This window comes from Oryx dammah, unplaced genomic scaffold, assembly GCF_014754425.2.
Source record: "Oryx dammah isolate SB20612 unplaced genomic scaffold, SCBI_Odam_1.1 HiC_scaffold_17, whole genome shotgun sequence".
In the NCBI taxonomy this organism is placed as follows: Eukaryota; Metazoa; Chordata; class Mammalia; order Artiodactyla; family Bovidae; genus Oryx; species Oryx dammah.
In genome coordinates this window covers 11,026,674-11,043,822 of record NW_024070201.1, presented here as the reverse complement: position 1 = coordinate 11,043,822, position 17,149 = coordinate 11,026,674, and positions in this window count along the sequence as shown.

Here is a 17,149-nt window from a genome sequence, read left to right as displayed (position 1 = left end):
ACACATGCATAAGTTTCTGTTGCATATCTATTTAGACATGAATTCACTAGGTCCTAGTGTTAGAACCAAAACTGACTGGACTAGCTAGATCTGTGACCTGATGCTTTACGTTGCAAGTCCTTCTCTTTCTGCGTGTTTTTTCTTTCTTTCTTTCTTTAGGGAATGATTCCTTTGCACCTAATTGCTTAAAGTAACACATCTTAGTTAAAGCTCTGTCAAGCATCTGGTGTTTTTCCTCTTTGAAACACTACCTACTACTCTTCTTCTTTGTAAGCATTCTTCACTCCAGAAGAGAAAGTCATGTAGGATAACCGCGGAGACAATTATTTAAATGTAATTTGAATGCAAATAGTATTAACAATTAATATTTATTACAAATTCTTTGTAAGTTAAATGCAAATTTTATCCAAAGGCAAATTTTCTACACCTTCATTTCTCAAATCAGTTCCCAATAATTCTATATGTAATAGCTATTATATCATCTCAAAGTTTATTTCACTGCCTGGCTCCTTCCCTGATCCTTATCAAGAACCCTATTTTGAGCTAACATTTTGACACAGTCTTGAGGGCACTAGCTTGCTTTGCCCTCCTTTGACAGGCAAATAAATGAAGCTACTCTTTGCTTCTTTACCTGAAACTGTCTCAGTGATTTTGATTTGGTGCCAGTGTGCAAAGAACAAAATTTCAGCAGCAATAGTTTTTTTTTTTATTTAGTCAGACTAGGTAGAAATTGCCAAACAGCTTTTCCAAGTGGTTGTATCAATTATATCTCACTGGCAGCCTGTGATTTGTTTTGTTTATCCCATTCTAAAATGCACTTTACTCTTCATTTATATATTTATTTATAATTTATCAATATTTATATCTATTTTTGTATTTTAGTTTATGTTGTGGTGTCACATTGTGCTTTTGGTTGTGATGTTGTATTACTCTTTAATTTTTCTAAAACTAAAGAGACAGAATCATTGCATATGCTTACTGGCTTATTTGATATTCTCTTTGGAAAAATGCATTCTCAACTATCATGCCCATTTTTATTGGATGGTTTGACTTTTAATTTTGGTTTTTGAAAGCTGGCTTATTTTCTGATTTTTTATATCATATATGTGAATTGGAAGTATTCCCTCTCACTTTGTGAAGTACTTTTCTAATACCAGGTGTTTTTAAAACAGATGTAATAAATTTTAGTATATTAAACTAAATATTTTATCTTCATGATTTTGATTGCTTTAAAAGGGAGCTATTTTAAGGTAGGTCTATGACTTTTCTTCTAGAAGCTTGATGATGTTACCATCTGAATTTGTATCTACAATTCATCAGGAAATTACTTTTGTATATAATGCATGATAGAAATCCAGATTTACCTTTTTTATTTTTTTTTTCCCATATGGACATTAAGTTGGCCCAGAACAATTATTAGAATGACCATTTCTCTAATTTATGCCAGGGTCACATTGTTATAAATTATATGAATGGGTGAGTTTTTTCTAGAATCTATTCTACATGTTGGTCTAATTGTTAATCTTCATGTCACTATCATACTTCCTTGAATGATATAGCTTTATATTTTGATCTTGATGATCATGAAGAGCTTAATTTTTGTTCACTTTAATGTAAGGATTTTATTTATCCTTTTTTAAAAGCAACTGTTTGCCCCAAAATATTACGTAGTTCTGCAGGAAATAAACAGCTAATATCTGAGATCATTATCATCGCTAAGCCAGTTGAACTTTATGGTTCAAATGAACACAGTTTGGAAAATACTGGTAGAAAAATGTAAAGGAATGAAGAAAAGTTTTACCATGTCTTGGAGAACCCTGTATGATTTTCAGTTTCCACCAATGTTAAATGGTTTATCTGTATATATAGTACTGGAAAATACTAGGGCTGGAGTGATGGTGGTGATTCAATACAAGGATTTCTTCCTCAGTATCAGCACAGTAGCATCACAACAAACTGTGAAGTGTTCTCAAAGCCAGAGAAATGGAGCTGTCAAGCAACAATCTTAACTGCATCTGTTGTCTGAGAGTAGACCTCATGGCAGGTGTTTCTATAAGGTATCAGTCAACGAGTAATTATAGAATTGAAACATATTAGTTGTTAAATGATTGAGATCTATTCCTCAAATAATTTCTCAACTATTTAATGTAAATATACATGGAATAAAAACACATGTGAATACTTATTGTTCCATTTACCCACCCTCATTGCACATGCACACATCTGTGTACACACATAAATACATGTACACACATTGCTAAGGACGATATCTTTAAGAAAATCATAGGGCATATAAAAATGAGACATTTCCTAAGGGGACTGATTTTCCTAAATTGTGAGAAATCACGTATTGCTTATCCCTTTTCATTAAGGCTAAATCCTTAAAAATTAAATTTCATCTGAGAGCAAAATCTCCAAAACAATTGTTGCTGCTGCTGTTGCGTCACTTCAATCATATCTGAATCTGTGCGACCCCGTAGATATCAGCCCACCAGGCTCCCCCATCCCTGGGATTCTCCAGGCAAGAACACTGGAGTGGGTTGCCATTTCCTTCTCCAATGCATGAAAGTGACAAGTGAAAGTGAAGTCACTCAGTGATGTCTGACTCTTTGCGACCCCATAAGACTGCAGCCTACCAGGCTCCTCCGTCCATGGGATTTTCCAGGCAAGAGTACTGGAGTGGGTTGCCATTGCCTTCTCTGAAACAATGGCTAATCATTTCCAAAGTTTGTAAAAATCAAGCAAACTCCCTCCAATTGAGATTATCATGTAAAGAAAGACTTAGATATTATAAAATTGATTTTCAATTTGGTCATGGATATATTTAATACTTTTTAAAAATATGTGTATTCTTCAGAGTTACATAATCCTCATGTGAATTTTCCAGAAGCTATATTCTATCTCCTTAATGTACTAGAAATATCTTCCAGAATTATTACTGTTTTTAATGCCAGCATTCTTGAATTAATAGCTTAATTATTGTTATTAACTATAATATAGCTATTTTAAAAGATACAAACTTAATATTATTAGTCACTTTCTTTAATTTTCATGTGAAGATGCACATGTTAGAGTATTTTCTTTTAAATTTGGAAAAGATATTGGATATGTCAATAGCTTATTTATATCTGTGGGCATTTTAATTTGCTTATCTTATTTGTACTAATAGAGTTCCTTCCATTTATCCAGAAAATCTTTAGTAGAACTAGTCATATTCTATCAGTTTTATATTATCTTTAATGCTTTTATATATATCCATGTAGGGATTTTGACTATTTTGAGAATTATAAGTTTATATTTGGTATTGATTCTTTGTTCAGTGTTTTACCTTTATGAATAGATTTAGCTGATTTTCTGTATTTGTGAAATTTTCTATATTTGTTAATATAAAACAAATATTATTATTTTTATAATTATAATTGTATAATTATAATATACATTGCAATATTTTCTATATTTGCTAGCAAGTTTATATTATGGGAACTTTTTCTTTGATAATTGTCAAACTTATCTGAAAATTTATATAGAAACGACTGTAATATGTTAAATGCTTATAATTGGTTCAGTGAAAAGTTGCTTTTCTTATTTTTCTTATAGATTTTAAAATAAACATCTATTTCTTTTACAAATATAGTTCTTGGATTATGTCTGAATCTATGACTTTGCATCTTCCAAGCCATCAAAATAGTATATATTTATTTGAGGCTTCCCTGGTGACTCAGTTGGTAAAGAATCCGCTTACAGTTCAGGAGATCAACTGCAGTGCAACTGATCTACAACTGATCTGGATTCCATCCCTGGATCAGGAAGATCCCTTGGAAAAGGAAATGGTGACCCACTGCAGTGTTCTTGCCTGGAGAATCCCATGGACAGAAGAGCCTAACAGGCTACAGTCCTTGGGGTTGCAAGAGTCTCACATGAATCAGTGACTAAACTAGCACATACATTTATTTTGATTTTTTATTTCTTTCATCATTATTTTATTCAGCAACAGGTCTTACACGTGCTTTGTTGGATTCTTACCTAAGTATAATTTTCTATAAACTCTCTAACTGATTCTTTCTTTCCTGATCACCTAAATAAAAGCTCAGTGGATGAGTTTCCCAAACTTTGCATCACATTTCTTTGCTTTTTTCCTGAAGTCTTACCATTATATAACATTACGTGTTGTATAATATATTTTTTTTCTCTCTCCCATTTATATATAAAATCCTCCTGAATCAAGTTTTTTTTTTAATTTATTTGTTATGTTTTGCTTTTTAACAGTATATAGAAGACTGCCTGATATGTGGTATTTGCTTGATAGATATTTGTTGAAGTAATAGCTGAGAAAAAGGCAAGAAAAAAATAAAAGTGTAAAGATTTTTCAGAAAGTTGGCAAAAAATAATGAGAAGAAATTAGTGTATCTTATAGCTCAGAGTTTAAAAATATCACTGTGGCATATGGGGTAGTGTCAAAGTTTTCATTTTGACCAATGTATTTTATTTACACTTGTAATGCATCAACGCTTGTAACGAGTGTGAGCAGTTTATACCTTCACTGACCCATGAATGCTATTTTTGGAAATGCATGAACAGCCATTCATGTTGAAATATAATGAGGGATATTAAAGAGTCAGCCCAAATTTGGCTGAACATGCAGGATATTTTAGAGCCCACAAAACCAGACAAATAAATTTAGAATAATGTCTAACATCTTTACAATAACATATCTTAAATTTTATTTTTTTCCTACAAGACTATGTACTCATCCAAGTAACTGACTTTGCTTTAGGTAAACTTACTTGGGAAAATTATTCAGAAATTACTTGAAGAATCATAGATTTTACTGTTTGAAAGAGTATTAATTGATTTTTTTCATATACCTTTTAGTCCTATCGAATTTCTGATAAAATAAACATCCAATTTATGATAATAATTAACACATATTGTAATTGTTTCACACTCTCTTGTAAATTCCTTTATATATGCATTATTCATAATCTATTGGGTTGGCCAAAAAGTTCCTTCTGTTTTTTAATTAAAAATAAAAGACACACTTTTCATTTCCACTAACAACTTTATTGAGGAACATATTCACAGCTTTGTTCCACTACTTTCTGCCATTTTTCATGCAACTTCATAATTCCATCTTCCCAAAACTTTTTAAATTCTTGAGCAAAGAACTAGTCCAGGTGCCTTTTACAATCTTCCAGGGAATTGCAAGTTTTTCTATTAAGAGAGTTTTGTAAAGGCCAAAATAAATGGAAATCTGGAGGTATAATGTCTGATGAATTAGATGAAGTTCCCAGCCAAGCTGTAATGGCTTTTGCTTCGTCACCAAACAAATATGCACACTTCTGTTATACTGATGAAAGATTATATATTTTCTATTGACTCATTTTGGATGATTTCATGAAGTGCTGCTTTCAGTTGGTCAACCTGAGAGAAATGCTTGTTGGACTTTGGTTTTCCAGGAAGCATTCATGATGGAGGACTCCCATCCAGTACCAACATACACAGCGTCACTTCTTTGGATGAAGACCTGCCTTTAATGTGATCAATAGTAGTTCATTTTGTTTGCCCCATGACCTATTCTGTTCCCCGTTGTTGTACAATACCCATTTTGCACTGCCTGCCACCATTTATCTTAAAACCAGAATGCTTTTGTTATGTTTAAGTAAGGTTTCTTTCAGTTAACATATGTGGAACTCAAACATCAAAGCAATTAATATAATAAAGCTGTCTCAAATGCTTTCCAACCCTTGATTTGAATATTTTGGGTATTCCAGCTATCTCCCACATAATATAGCATTGATTTTTCTCAATTAATGTCTTTATTTGATCCGTATCAACTTAAGGGCTTCCACAATAGCTCAGAAGTTAAAATGTCCGCCTGCAATGCAGGAGACCTGGGTTCGATCCCTGGGTCGAAGGAAATGGCAACCCACTCCAGTATCGTTGCCTGGAGAATCCCATGGTTGGAGGAGCCTGGTCCATGGGCTACAGTCCACGGGGTTGCAAAGAGTAGGACAACTGAGTGAGTGACTTAATTAATTAACAAACTTAAACCAGTCTACTAGACCTTGCAGCACTGTTGAATGAGAAATCTCTAGCACAAAATTTCACAAACCATTTTTGACACATTTAATCAGTCATCACACCTTCTCCATACACTGCACAAATATTTTTTGTGTGTTTCAATTGTGTTTTTACCTTTCTTGAAATAATAAAGCATACTATACTGAAAATGTTGCTTTTTAAAATTCTACCTTCAATATTAAAATGGCTGCACAAGATTCATGACTTCTGATTTTTTTTTTTTAATTCACACTAATATGACAGCTGTCACATCACAATGCAATCTAATGAAATTGTGTCAAATGAAGTTAAAGCTAAGAACTGCTAGCATCATTTTAAGGAAGAAACCAAATAAAACTTTTGTCCAACACAATGTTTACCACAATTTACTTATAACACAGGTGTGATCATTATTATCACTTTATAGATGAATACTGCTGTGCATGGCAATATGTATTTCTCAGTGGGTCAGATAACATTCAGTTCACAATAGACAAATCAGTTTGCCTGGTAATTTGATGGCCCATGGTTAAGCATTTAGTCTCTACTAAGTCCCACTAGGAAGCCAAGACTGTTTCTCAAGAAAGAGAGCAGAGGTCTGTGGAGTAGCAGAGTTTTGCTAATAAAGTGCTAAGGGCCTAAATTCAGATTCCTCCATAAAGGTCTATTAAATGCTACAAACACCATTTCTATCTGCCACTGATACTTCAAGTACCATTGAGTCTGCTGGATCAAATGACCTGAATGACAGAACAACTTGCATTATGGTCTGGAGCTGTTGTATTGTCTTCCCTTTTTCTGGTCCCCATTTAAATCTACCAATGTTTCAGGGGATTTTGTAAATGGGCCAGAGTAACATACTCCAATGAAGAATATGTTGTCTCCAAAATTCAAAGAGGCCCAATAGGCATGGGTCTCCTTTTTTGGTTATAGAAGGATCAGATGCTTATCCTTCACCTTTGCAGGGATATCTTCACTTGCCCTACATCATTAAACTCCTAGAAATTTTAGTAAGGTAGAAGATCCTTGATTTTTAAAATTTATTTCATTTCACTGGTCATGAATATCTTAGAAATAGGTCTAGATTAGTTGTTACTTTTTTTTTTTTTTTTCTGCTTGACTTTTATTTACTTATTTATTTATTTTTTATTTTACTTTACAATTCTGTATTGGTTTTGCCATACATTGACATGAATCCACCATGGGTGTTGTTCACTAATTCTAGTCAGCATGATCTTATCAATGTAACAGAGGAATGTGACATCTCAGAGAAAGGAAAGCCAATCAAGAGCTTTACAACCTAATTTAGAGCATATGGCTAGAGAGCTTGTATACCCATGAGGAAGGAGAATAAAAGTGTATTGCTCAACTTAAAATATTGCTTGATTTACAAGCTATAAGCAAACAGCTTCTGGTGTTTGTTTGTTTGTTTTAACATGGGTAGATTTTTAAAAAGCATCTGCAAGATCAATAGCCATATATCAAGTACAAGATAATCTGTTATTTGCTCAGGTAATAAATATACATTTGGCACCAATAAAAATACAACTGGAGTAATCACCTGGATAAGCTTATGATAATATAATATTGTTCCCAATATGCATCTGTCTTCCACACTGGACACATAGGCCTGTTGAATGGAAATGTCATAAAATCATCACCCCTTCAAGTTCTTCATGGTACTATTAATCTCTGTAAGCTTTCAAGGAGTGAACTTTTACATTTTATTTACTGTTTTCCTAGGTTGAGGCAGTTCTAGTGGCTTCCACTTGGCCTTTCTCACATAATATCTCTCATTCTTCATGTCAGGAAACCAATTGGGGATTTTGATAACCACTCAATATGTCTATTACAATTTTACATTGCTTAACTGAGTAAATAACTTCAAAATGGGTCTGATGACCCAGGGGACTCACTCTGAGATGGATCTGAACTAATACTTAGTTAACCAACTGATTGCTATAAACCACTCTTACTGGTTGACCACAGTGGCATTTAGTTTCTCATGGAATTAATGTTAATTCATAGTTAGTGTCCAGTAGTCCCCAAAAGGTTCGATCATTTCCTCTTCCCCAATGCAGTTACCCATGTAGTAGGCCAAAGGTCATTTTCAGGAAGACTGTGAGAAAGATTAAAAGTATAAATTTTGGTTGTGTACTGAAGTCTTTTCTGAAGGAGATCTAGCCTCCTCTTCCTTCAAGGGGCTTAAGACTGAGAATTGACTCAGGAGCTGACTCATGGTTTTTATGATTCAACTTAAACTTATGTTCACTTAGCCTGCAATTTTTCTGCTTATATAGATCAAGAAATATTTTGACAGACTTTCTATCAATTTCATTTGGGGAACAGTGTAATTAAGTAGCCAATGACAAAGTTCTGTGCAAGTCAGATCAAAACAGAACAGGACCATGTGGAGCTCCTGGGTACAGAAGATTTTCTCTTTCCCTTATTTCTTATATGTAGGAAATCTGTCCCCTATTTCTTATATGTAGGAAATAGGTTTTCATGACCTTGCTGAGTTTCAAAGGACAGGCTAAAACAATTGTTAATCAGGGAAGGAGTGTTGAGACAAGGGAGGGATAGTCAGAAAATAATAGTGAAGGCTTTGTTGGTGGCTCAGTAGTAAAGAATACACTTGCCAATGCAGGAGACACAGATTCGATCCCTGATCCAGGAAAATTCCACATACTGTGGAGCTACTCAGCCTGTGCACAGAAACTATTGAGCCTGTGCTCTAGAGCCCAGGAGCCACAACTATTGAGCCTATGTGCCACAACTACTGAAACCCAAGTGTTCTAGTGCCTGTGTTCCAAAAGAGAGGCCACTGCAATGAGAAACCCATGCACCTCAATTAGAGAGTAGCCCTTCCTTGTTGTAACTAGAGAAAAGCCCACACAGCAATGAAGACCCAGCACAACCAAAATAAATAAATAAATAAATAAATAAATAAAATTATTTAAATAAGAAAAAAAAAAAAGGAAAAAAAATAGTACAGCTTCGGGAAAAAATTCTGAGCGATACACATAACAGTCTCTTTAAACTCTTCTACAGAACTAAAACCCCTAACAAATGGAAGATGAACTGCTTGATTAAGCAATCTGTATTCCAGAGAGAAGGTCATAGTTTGTATCCTAGGGAACTACAGAAGGTCATTAAGAGACCATCTGAGGCTAGATTAAAAGAATGCAGGTCCTACACACACTCTGATCCTTACCAGCAACCCTGCCCTTGAACCATTACTATAAAATTCCTCACCAAATCCCCCTGGGTTGGGATACAGTTTTGAGGGCTTGATTTTGTTGTGTCCTCCTATGCCTGGCAAAGCAATAAAGCTATTCTTATATACTTCACCCAAAATTTCTATCTCTGAGATTTGACTTGGCACCAGTGCACAGAGGCTGAAAGTTTGGCATCAAAACTATTTTGATTGCTGTTTTCATTCTTCTGTCCACTAGGGTAATTTTGACCTCCTTGCCTTTGTGGTCCAGTGCCACCATGGGGGCCCTGTGATCCAGGGATCTAATTTCTATTATTGTGTTTAGATAGCCTAATTCAGAGTCTGTAGTTTTCACTGAAAGATCAGGGCTACAGAGAAAAGAGATCACACAGCATTTCAAGGACTTGAAAAGTGTTAAGAGCCTTCTGGACCCTACCAGTGTAAGTGAGTGTAAGTAACTTAAATGACAAATCCACACTAACATGCCAACCCTCTAAGACTTTGATTTCTGTTCTCTACATTAAACCAAGTCATGCCCGGCCTTTCTAACTCACTCACTATGAACCACTCTTTGTTTCATGTTTCAGTCAAGCAACCAGCAAGTTAGAACACTTTCTAACTCTAAAAGAACAGTAAATACAGAATCTCTGCTCAATGAGACTGAGAGGGTAACAGGTAGGAAGGCCAGGGTCTCCAAATGGAGGAAATAGGGTACAAGTGTCAGACATTTTTTTTTTCTTTTTTTTACCTTTCCCTTAAGCAGCAGGAGAAAACAAACTACAAGTGTCAGATATTTTTTCCTTCTCTATACAAAATTAAAAGGAGGTTTCTCTTAAAATTTTGTGTTGCCATGATGACACCTGGTTCCATCTAAACTTAACTTTTCTCAAACCTTGAGCTAATCAACAGATTTTTCTTATGGAAATGTTTTTCTTAATCTATGTTAATGAAACTATGTATTTGCTTTGGAATTTGCCTTTCTTCAAAATGGTTCCACCTAAGACTAATTTTTTTTCTTTTCTCAAACCTTGGGCTGATAATAGCTCAACAAACCAGGATTCATATCAACTGTTTTATGGCTGGGGGATGACCCCCCTTGTGCCATCATATCTCAAAAATGCATATTGTGGGAGAGGGGCCTGGTGAAACTCTCTCAGCCTTGAGGTGTATCTCTTATCTGATTAATAGCCTTCTAACGGACATAAAACAGTTTGCTAAAACTAGCAAGGTGGCCACTCTTTCTGCCCCCTTCAGATGAATATGTTGGAAGCTTTGTCTATCTCTTTTACACTTTAATAAAACTTTATTACCCAAAAAGTTCTGAGTGATCAAGCCTCATCATTGGTCCCAGACTGAATTCCTCTCTTGGAAAGCAAGAAGATCAAACCATTCAACCTCAAAAGAAATCAACACTGAATACTCTTTGGAAGGACCGATGCTGAAACTGAAGCTTCAGCACTTTGGCCACCTGATTTGAACAGGCGCCTCTTTGAAAAGACCCTGATGTTGGGAAAGATTGAAGCCAGAATGAGAAGAGGGTAACAGAAGACGAGATGGTTGGATGGTATCACTGATTCAATGGACATGAGTTTGAGCAAACTCTGGGAGATTGTGAGGGACAGAGAAGCCTAGCGTGCTGTAGTCCATAGGGTCTTGAAGATTCAGACACAACTAGGCAACTGAACAACAAGAATTAGCCTATGAAATTACTTAATCCATAAAACCTGTGATTCCATACTGTGGGACCAGTCTCACTTTTGAGATGATCTGCATTCTGTCTATGGAATGCCTATCTCTCTAAATAAGCTTACTTTCCCTTTATTCTGACTCACTTTCAAATTCTTTCCTGAATGAAGCCAAGAATCCTCGTGTGGCAAGAAGTCCTAAGGACTCCTGCAGGTATAATCATGACATGACATTTTCCTCTCCTGAAACACATTTAAGGCTGGGAATTTATTTTGCTGTAATTTGGCAACTTGCAGAGTAAAATTCTGAGCTTGGGTTTTGTCAGTCTCATTCTGTGTCTATAAGAGAAATGTCAGGGTTAATTTCAGGGTAGATATAGAAACTTCCATGTCATTTATGTAGTTCTTGATCTGGGAATTTGAATCGTGGAGCTCCAGCTTTCCCACTTTCTGCTGTGACATTCAGATCACCCAGCTTATCTCATATACTATTACTTTGACAAAAATATTTGAAAATGTGTCATCAAGAAGTCCTGCTTCTTATAAATGTATGACTCTATGTATCCAACAGTGAAATTTTGTTTATTTCTACTGTCAAAACTCTCCATGTATCACAGACTTATGGTGAAGGGGCTTGTATAACTCAGAGAAACTATGACCCATGCCATGCAGGACTACACAAGATGGATAAGTCATAGAAAAGAGTTCTGAGCAAACATGGTCCACTGGAGGAGGAACTGGCAACACACTACACTATTCATGCCAGGAGAACATCATGAACTGTATGAAAAGGCAAAAATATATAATAAGACACCAGAAGATGAGTCCCCCAAGTTGGAAGGTATCCGATATGCTACTGGAGAAGAGTGGAGGGCAATTACTAACAACTCCAGAAAGAAAGAAGCTTCTGGCCAAAGTAGAAAAGACACTTCGCTATGGATGTGTAAAGAAAAGTAAGATGCTGTAATGAATGATATTTCTTTATAGAGCATAGGAACTTGGAATTTTAGGTCCATGAATCAAGGTAAATGGATGCAATCAAGCAGGAGATGGAAAGATTGAGCGTCAATATCTTAGAAATCAATAACCTAAAATGGACAAAAATGGGATGATTTAATTCAGATGACCATTATATCTAGTACTGTGGGGAGGAATCATTAGAAGAGATGGTGTAGCCCTCATAGTCAAGAAAAGAGTCCAAAATATAGTACTTAGGTGCAAGCTCAAAAAGAACAGAATGATCTCAGTTTGTTTCCAAAGCTAACCTTCACCATCACAGTAATCCAAGTCTATGCCCCAAACACAGATACTGAAGAAGTTGAAGTTGGCCAGTTCTATGAAGACCTACAACACATTCTAGAAATAATGCCATGAAAAAAAATCCCCTTTTCATCATAGGGGATTGGAATGCAAAAGGAGAAGTCACATTTGTTCTTGGAATACAAAAGGGCAAAGACTAATAACATTTTGTCAAGAGAACATGCAGATCATAGAAAGTACCCTTTTCCATTTCCAATAACCAAGACATGACTCAACAAGTGCACACCAATAGATGATCAATAACGTTATGTTCTTTGCTGCCAAAGATGGAGAAACTCTCTACAGTCAGCAAAAACAAGATCTGGAGCTGACTGTGTCTCAGATCATGAGCTCCTTATTGAAAATTCAGGGTTAACTGAATAAAATAGGGAAAAATAGTTAAGCTGTTCAGGTATGTGTGTGTGTACTTAGTTGCTGAGTCATGTCTGACTCTTTGTGACTCCATGGACTGTAGCCTGCCAGACTCTTCTTTCCATGGGGGTTCTCCAGGCAAGAATACTGAAGTGAGTTGCCATGCCCTCCTCCAGGGGATCTTCCCAACCCAGGGATCAAATCCAAGTCTCTCACATTGCAGGCAGATTCCTTACTGTCTGAGCCACCAATCAAATCACATGTGATTATACATACAGTAGAGGTGACACATACATTCTAATATAGTGCCTGAAGAACTATATACAGAGTTTTGTATCACTGTACAGAAGGCAGTTACAAAAACCACCCCAAAGAAAAAGAAATGCAAGAAGGTAAAGTGATTGTCTGAGGAGGCTTTGCAAATAACTGAGGAGAGAAGAGAAGAGAAAGGCAAGGGAGAAAGGAAAAGATATATGCAACTGAATGCAGAGTAATATTGCAAAGAAATAGAGGAAATAAATAGAATGGTAATGACTAGAGATCTTTTCAAGAAAGTTTGAGATATCACAGGAACATTTCATGCAAAGATGGGCATGGTAAAGGACAAAAATGGTAAAGACTTAACAGAGACAGAAGACATTAAGAAGAGGTGGCAAGAATACACAGAAAAACTTTATAAAAAAGATCTTGACCCAAATAACCATGATGGTGTAATAACTCACCTAGAGCCAGACATCCTGGAGTATGAAGTCAAGTGGGCCTTAGGAAATATTACTACCAATTAAACTAGCAGAGTTGATGGAATTCAAGTTGAGTTATTTCAAATTCTAAAAGATGATGCTGTTAAAGTGTTGCACTCAATATGTCATCAAATTTGGAATACTCAGCAGTGGCCACAGGACTGGAAAATGTCACTTTTCATTCCAATCCCAAAGAAGGTCAATACCAAGAATATTTAAACTGCCATGAAATCACACTTATTTCACATGCTAATAAAGTTATGCTCAAAATTCTTCAAGCTAGGTTTCAGCTGTATGTGAACTGAGAGCTTCCAGCTATACAACTGGGTTTAAAAGAGGCAGAAGAACCAGAGATCAAATTGCCAACATCCACTGAATCATGGAGAAAGCAAGGTAGTTCCAGAAAAACATATACTTCAAGTTCATTGACTACAATAAACCTTTGGCTGTTCAAATCACAAGAAACTGGAAAATTCTTAAAGATGTTGGAATACCAGAACAGCTTACCTGTCTCCTGAGAAACCTGTGTCAAGGAGCAGATGAAAAAGTAACAGTTAGTGCTGGACAAGGAGCAATGGACTGGTTCCAAATTGGGAAAGGAGCATGACAAGGCTGTGTATTGCCATCCTGCTTATTTAAATTAAATGCAGAGTACATCGTGCCAAATGCTGGGCTGGATGAATCACAAGCTGGAATCAAGATTTCTGGGAGAAATATCAACAGCTTCAGCTATGCAGATGATACCACTCTGATAGCAGAAAGTGAAGAGGAACCTCCAGAAAATAAAGAGCCTCTAGATGAGGGTGAAAGAGGAGAGTGAAAAGGCTGGCTTAAAACGCAACATTCAGAAAACTAAGATCGTGGCACCCATTCCCATCATTTCATAAAAGGAGAAAATTGGAAGCAGTGACAGATTTTCCTTTCTTGGGCTCCAAAAACACTGTGGATAGTGACTGTAGCCATGAAATTATAAGATGCTTGCTCATGGGAAGGAAAGCTATGACAATCTTAGTGTATTAAAAAGTAAAGACATCAGTTTGTCAGCAAAGGTTCATATAGTCAAATTTATGTTTTTTCCTGGTACTTATATATGAATATAAGAAGTGATCCATAAGGCAGAGTGCTGAAGAATTGATGCTTTCAAATTTTGGTGCTGGAGAAGACTCTTGAGAGACCCTTACACAGCAAGGAGATCAAACTTGTCAGTTGTAAAGGAGATCAAACTTGTCAGTTGTAAAGGACATCAACCCTGAACAAACTCTGGAAATGCTGTTACTGAACCTGATGTTCCAATACTTTTGCCACCTGATAAAAAGAGCTGACTCATTGGAAAAGACCCTGATGCTGGGAAAGATGGAAGGCAAATGGAGAAGGGGGCAGTGGTGGACGTGATAAGGTTAAATAGCATTTCTGATTCAATGGACATGAATTTGAGGAAGCTTTGGGACAGAGTGGAGGACAGAGGAGGCTGGCCTGCTACAATCCACATCAAAAAGAGTCAGACAGGACTTACCAACAAACAACGCAAACTGTCAAATCGTGCTCTGGATTATCAGTGGTTTCTTTACAAATAAAATAGTGATGTCAAAGCCAATCAGAAGATGAAACTGGAGACTATTCAACAGAGTGAAGTAAGCCAGAAAGAAAAACATAAATACAGTATACTAATGCATATATATATATATACTACAAAATCACTGCAGATGGTTACTGCAGCGATGAAATTAAAAGACATTTACTCCTTGGAAGAAAAATTATGACCAACCTAGATAACATATTGAAAAGCAAAGACATTACTTTGCCAACAAAGGTCCATCTAGTCAAGGCTATGGTTTTTCCAGTGGTCATGTATGGATGTGAGAGTTGGACTGTGAAGAAGGCTGAGCACCAAAGAATTGATGCTTTTGAACTGTGGTGTTGGAGAAGACTCTTGAGAGTCCCTTGGACTGCAAGGAGATCCAGCCAGTCCATTCTGAAGGAGATCAGCCCTGGGATTTCTTTAGAAGGAATGATGCTAAAGCTGAAACTCCAGTACTTCGGCCACCTCATGCAAAGAGTTGAGTCATTGGAAAAGACTCTGATGCTGGGAAGGATTGGGGGCAGAAGGAGAATGGGAGAACAGAGGATGAGATGGCTGGATCACTGACTCGATGGACGTGAGTCCAAGTGATCTCCGGGAGTTGGTGATGGACAGGGAGGCCTGGCGTGCTGCAGTTCATTTGGTCGAAAAGAGTTGGACACGACAGAGCAACTGAACTGAACTGCACTGAATGCATATATATGGAATTCAGAAAGATGGTAAGGATAACCCTCTATGTGAGACAGCAAAAGAGACAGAGATATATAGAACAGTCTTTTGGACTCTGTGGGAGAGGGGGAGGGTGGGACGATTCGGGGGAATGGCACTGAAACTTGTATAATATATAAGAAACAAATCACCAGTCCAGGTTTGATACAGGATGCTTTGGGCTGGTGCACTGGGATGATCTGGAGAGATGGTACAAGGAGGTTCAGGATGGGGAACATGTGTACACCCATGGTGGATTCATGTTGATGTGTGGCAGAACTAATACAATATCATAAAGTAATTAGCCTCCAATTAAAATAAATAAATGTAAATAAAAATAAAATAAAAAACCCTCTTTTGTGTATAAACAAAATTAAAGTGTAAATCACTCTATTTCTACACCCCACTTATTAGAGTCCACTCATGTTACCAACTTTTCTTGTTTTGAAAGTTCTATCAACAAGCCAAAAATGCCTAGCAATTTCAGGTATTTTGCCAAGTTTGCTTTTATTTTTTTTTAATTGAAATATAACATCTAGAATATTCCAAATTTAATAATTGTTCACTTCAGTGACTTATCTAATAATGGCTATTTTTATGATAATTCAGATTGTTAAGAGAAAATTATCAATATTGCAGAATCTCATTATTCTCCTTACTAGACTGCTTCTCCTTTTCCAAAATGTAATCATTATGTTGAGGTAATTATTCCTAATTAAGCTTTTTACCTTGAAAGAATTGTAGATTTACATGCAGTTGTAAGAAACAGAGAAATACTAAGCATCCTGTACTCAGTTTCTCCCAATGGTAACATCTTGAATACTTACAGCTTTTATCACTATCAGAATATTAGCCCTGATAAATGCATATGTAGTTAGATACTGCCAAATTTTCCTCTGCAGGTGTTTTACTGCATTTCATTCTCACTTATAATCTATAAGAGTACTTATTTTCCCTGCTGTCTCATTAAAAGAGCTTTGCGTCAGGTGTTTCAATATTTCCAAAGAAATAATTCAGAAGTGGCACATCAATGTAATTTAATTTGTTTCCTCTTATTGTGAGTAATGTAAAGCTTGCTTTTCATTACTTTTCACTTTTGAGTCATTTGTATACTTTTATGTGAAATCTGTTCATTTTCTTTGCTTTTTATTCCCTTGAATTTTTGAAAATATTTATGTACTATACACCTATACACGTATATGTGACACATATATGAGAAAATAACCCCCTTAAAATTGTGAGTATATATATACATATATATATGTATATGTATATGTATATATATAGCAAACACTTTTTCAGATCATTTAAAATCTTATTTTTGGCATTGTTTATGGTTTTATCATGAAGTGTTTTCTAAAATGTTGTAATCTAATTTATCAGTCTTTTCTTTTTATATCTCAATTTTGAACCACAGTTGGAAGCCTTTCACTATATGTATATATGTCAATTAATTGATGTTTTTAATTAAGATATTTATTTTTTAAAT